This window comes from Crocodylus porosus, unplaced genomic scaffold (assembly GCF_001723895.1).
Source record: "Crocodylus porosus isolate Cpor-Errol unplaced genomic scaffold, CroPor_comp1, whole genome shotgun sequence".
NCBI lineage: Eukaryota > Metazoa > Chordata > Crocodylia > Crocodylidae > Crocodylus > Crocodylus porosus.
Genome location: NW_017728931.1, coordinates 62,051,771 through 62,057,165, shown reverse-complemented (window position 1 = coordinate 62,057,165; position 5,395 = coordinate 62,051,771). Strand labels below are relative to the sequence as shown.

The 5,395-nt window shown below is 45.0% G+C and overlaps 1 long non-coding RNA gene across 1 annotated transcript in view; it reads left to right on the top strand.

Moving 5' to 3' along the window:
* The first annotated feature begins 223 nt into the window (after positions 1–223).
* Positions 224–5,395, top strand: part of LOC109316854 — a 22,960-nt gene continuing 17,788 nt past the window's right edge. The window contains exon 1 of the long non-coding RNA XR_002102927.1: positions 224–236. This is a non-coding gene — a long non-coding RNA (uncharacterized LOC109316854). The remainder of the gene's footprint in view (positions 237–5,395) is intronic.

Genomic DNA, 5,395 nt, shown 5'->3' with positions numbered 1-5,395 from the left:
TCCCCCATGGCCAAATTTCCAGACCTGTGGCTGCACTGGCCAGATGACTCAGCTCTGTGGGTCAAATCCAACCCATGGGTTGTACTTTGTCCATGTAGACGCATATAAACATGCCAGGCACAATGATTTTGTATCCAGACCACACAGGTTGTATTATTACTTTTATGCAGTCTGTGACAGGAGCGTGCCCTAAGGGTGCCGTGAACTCCCCTAGCACCCCCTACCATGTCAAATTGGTGTCAACGCACCCTCACCATCTCTCCTGCCACGTCTTTGGTGTTATTAGTGTTTAAGGGAGGCTGCCTTTTTGTCTTCTTTGACACGGTGCCCTGATGTATCCCAGTCTGTGCCCTGTCTTAGGTGACTTGGTGCACTAAAGCCTTAGGGGCTACGCGTGGCTCGAACAGCCCCTGTACCATGCCCCAAGCCTCGCAGATATACTGGACGTTGTCCGGTCAATTCTCCCCTCAGCACCCTCACAGGCACCCCTTGGCTCATCTTGCAATTGCCTGCACCCCCACGGGTTCCCTGGGCTTGTCTCACAATGATCCGTGCTCTCATGGATACACACTGGGGCCTTATCTGTGACTGTGCCCACTCTGGGGACTTCTCGCCTGTGCCCACTCTCGCTTGGGGCCTGCTCTTGCGACTGTGCCCACTCTGGGGCCTGCTCACAATTGGGGCTCAGGTGGCCGTAGCCAGGCCTGGCCCCCAGATCCCCTCCTTGGGCCTAAAGTTCCTGTGGGGCTCAGGCAGCCTCAGCCTTACCTGGCCCCCAATCCTCTGCGCCCCTTCTCAGGGCTGGGGTCAGTGCACCCCTGAATGTTGTGCCCTCTCTGGCACTGGGGTCCCCACACTACCGTGGAGCCCCTATGAGGCCTCCTCCAACCCCTAATAGCCTCACTTGGTCCTCCGGTCTTATAAAACTACAAACAGAAAACTCAAACTGGGCTACAATGTAAACTCTAAGTCAACTGGCTAACCATCATTCAAATCCCTACCAGGGCTTCTTCCACCCGGTATCCTCAAGCAGAAGCTGCTCAGGCCATCAGGCTTCTCTACTCTGCTGACTCCAGCAGAGCTCCCTCTTCCACGGCTGCTAGCGGGGAACTGCCTCCCTGGCCTCAGCCTGGATTGAATTTATATAGGTCAGGCCCTGCCCCATTCTGGTCAGCTGACCCACTGTGGTTGCCCCGCAACCAGCACCTGTACCCCTTTATAGGAGCAGGGCACTGAAGTGCCCTGCGACAGTCATTTGAGCATAGCCTTTGAGTATCTGGGCCTTTGTCTCTCTGTATATCAGTTTCTCACCTGTAAAATAGGAATAATCCTACCTGGGTGTAGTACTGTATGGTGCTCAGACACTAGGGTGATGAGGGCCATAGTAAACAGTAAACTAACAATGCCTGACAGCAGAGACACCTCCAAAGCACACCATGGGCAGGCTGCCTCGAAAACCACAAGCAACGTGCCACCAGTGTGTAGCTTCATACACCTGGGATAATTACCTCAAGGAGGAGTTAATTGGCACCACCCCTAATTATCAGCTCTAATTAGCCTGTACAGAAACAGTTGCTTCTGGTTTAGGAGACAGTCTGTCCTGAGCAGCCAAGTTTGTTTGAGGATAGCTCTGCTAGGACAGTACATTTACTCTATGGATACGAGTAGAGGTACCTAAAATACACAGTTCATCATTAGAATCCATCTTTGAGACAACATTCAAGACAACAAGGGCACTCATATTTGCACCGGACCTCAAGAATACAGTTATATTTAACTTCTATCTATACAACCACTAAAAACAAGAACTCTGACTATAAAAGCCCATTGAAATCTATGGAAGTCTTGTGATTGACTTCATCAGACCTATGCAGAAACCACTTCTTGCTTAACCCTTCATTCAGTTGCTCAGACCATGTTATTTACCATGTTCTTGTTATTTACCATAAGCAGAATTAATCTATCTGTGTATGTCAGGTTGTATTTTTTTTGCAACGCCTTTAAAGAACGTATGCACTGCACAGTTTAAAGAGATGCTAATATATCAAATTTGGGTCTATGGAAAGTTAGGCTCTCTTCAAAGTGAAAAAAGTCATAAACAAAACCTAAAAACTGATAGAAGTATTTCCCACTGGAAATCATTTCAAAGAAAGTACACAAATAAACATTACACAGGAAGACACTACAAGATGGAGAACCTGAAATGCAACTTAACCAGATATAAATCTGACAAATAAATGTGAAAAAATTAAATTTTAATCTGCTTGAGGGAAATGCAAAATGCAAACATCAGAAATAGGAAGAAGTCAGCTATAGTTTAGACATTCATCTGGCATGATGGAAGGAATATATGTACTCATCCTGTCCATTTTTTAAATTCCCATCTCAAATTCTGCCGTCTTGCAACCCCAATGGTCTGTCCTTTTTGACTTAATATTGTCTCTAACCTGACGACAGTCTGGGATACAGATGGAGGCATTAACTATTTGACATGAAGCTCCCTAGGGTTCTGATGCTTGTAGCAGGCCAAGCAGAGACAGGGACAAGCCTTTTCAATTCCCTCCCCAAAAGCGAGTAAAAAGCTTTAAAAAGTTAGCACTCCTTTTTCCTATTGATTTAATCTTTTTTATGACATGATATCTAGCTAGCTCCATTAGGTATATAAATAGCATCTTTCTGCTAAAAAACACAGGGAGAATATTTACTATATCTGCTAGCTGTACTGACTAAATACTAAAGTTTTTAATTCTTTTTAATCTAAATAGCTGTATATAGCAAATTCTGGGATAGAGGGAGAATCAGATTCTTTTTTCATCCCTGAACCATTAGCAGAATCTGTCTCTCTCAGTGGTTCTCAACCTTTTTGGAATTAAGCCATCCTCCTGCCCCCATAACTTTTGTGAATTGAGTAGCATCTAATTTAAAAAAAACAAGTGTCCAGTGCTTATCTGCTTTCAGAGGGGCTGGGCATTGGGGGTGGAGGATTATTCAGGCAGGGACAAGCCTGAGCCTCAATTTATCTACTTATCTGTTTATCTCCTCACACCTTGCTGCAGCACCGAGGGTTTCCCAGCACCCTGGTTGGGAATCACAAATATATATAGATAGATTTAATAGATTATTAGGGTTGGAAGGGACCTCAGTAGATCATCAAGTCCAACCCCCTGCCCTGGGCAGGAAAGAGTGCTGGGGTCAAATGACCCTAGCTAGGTGCTTGTCTAGTCTCCTCTTAAAGACTTTCAGGGTAGGGGAGAGCACCACCTCTCTTGGAAGCCCATTCCAGATTTTGACTACTCTCACTGTAAAGAAATTTTTCCTAATGTCTAATCTAAATCGGCTCTCCATCAGTTTATGGCCGTTGTTCCTAGTAACACCAAGAGGTGCCCTGGTAAACAGAGTATCCCCTATTCCTTGCTGCCCTCCTGATGAACTTGTAGATGGCAACAAGCTCTCCTCATAGAATCTTACCTGTAGGCCCAAAACCATACGAATAGCCCATCTCTGGACCCTTTCAAGGTTATCCACATCCCTCTTGAAGTGCGGTGCCCACAACTGGACACAGTACTCCAACTGTGGTCTTACCAATGCCACATAAAAGGGAAGTATCACCTCCTTAGACCTGCTCGTGATGCACCTTCTGATGCATGAAAGAGTGTGGTTGGCTTTACTTATCACTTTGTCACTTTGACAACTCATGTTCATTTTGGAGCTATGACTCCGAAATCCCTTTCTGCTGCTGTGCTCCTTAGAAAGTTACATCCCAGCCTGTAGGTGTGTTGATGATTCTTTCTCCCTAGGTGCAACACTTTGCACTTACCCTTGTTAAACTGCATCCTATTCTGTTTTGCCCACATTCCCAACCTGTCCAAATCCATCCAAATCTGCTCCCTGCCCTCCAGTGTGTTTGTTTTGCCCCATAATTTGGTGTTGTCTGCAGATTTGGAGAGAGTGCTTTCCACGCCCTCATCCAAGTCCCTGATGAAGACATTGAACAACACTGATCCAAGGACTGAACCCTGGGGAACTCCACTGCCCACATTTTTCCAGGTCAAAAACAACCTGTCCATCACCCCCCTCTGTGTGCGCCCTGTAAGCCAATTCTCCACCCGCCTGATCGTGTTGTAATCTATGTCACAACCACTTAATTTATTTCTAATGGGATGCGACACTATATATGATATACTGGAGACCTAAAAAAACTCTTCACTTTGAGATTCCAATGTTTGTGGAACTAGACACTCACAGTAGGAACCCTGCTTTTACCTGTGAACTTAAAGACACACACAAAGGTGAAATTATGCTATTTTTAGAATTGCTTTTTCATGCAGCTTTCTTTCTGTGTGCCTTCAAATATTACTGTAATGTTTGTTTAACATCCAAGTTGAGTATTTGGAATGGAAAGTGTAAAATAAATCCAAGAGTCCTACTAGCTTGACATCCAATCCTGAGTTCCCTGGCTGAGAAAACTGTGGTGGAAGGGGAAAAAAAATGCATGCTCATATACAGTGGCTCTCCAAGGAGATACAAGAAGATAAGTTGTCTTGTTCCAGTAATTAAAGTCTATGCCACAAAGCTCTAGCTCTCTGTTATTCCAGATTCAGAAACAAATTCTGAACTCTAGCTCCTTAAACTCATAGGGGCCAAGAGCATCACAAAAGCAATTGAATTATGTACCCTGTACCTCCTGACCCTATGCACGTTGCTCAGTGGCTGTAGGCAGGTATGACGGCATAGTCAAGGTAATGCCAAAGAGAACAAGAGCTGGATTATAATGGTAAAGCTCCAAGCTCCAAATGAAGAAATGCCAGAATAATAGAACAGATCCCTCTGGTAAACACCTGAGATGCAAAGAGTATCCACACTCAAAGGAATGGCATACTATTCCAAAAACGGAGAAAGAATTAAAAGACTAAGCAGTTCAGTGAGCTTCAAAGACAGACTTCCAGCCTAAAGAAACCAATGGTTTGTACAGAAGGATTATCTCTAATTAAAAACTGCTAAGACGTTATTGCATTCTTCAACCATCAGTTTGCTGTGGGGCACAAGGGAAGCACCACATGGGTAGAGTTAATGCTCAATTTGTTTTTGCCTCATTGACTTTGTGAGAACAGTTACCATCCTTGGAAAAGCCATGCTGTATTAATAGGCCTGTGCATGAAATCTCAGCTGTTATGCACAAGATATATTTTGATGCATCTGAAAATCCTTTGTTACGGAAGATGTAACAGTCACTTACCCTGAAGCTAATCTGAAAATACAAAACCCTTACCCCTTAGCCCGGGAAGTCTGCTGCTTCCCGGGGGCCCGCATCCAAGACATTGCGGAGAGGATCCCGCAGCTCCTCCGGCCTACAGACCACTACCCCATGCTCCTGATTCATGTGGGCACCAATGAC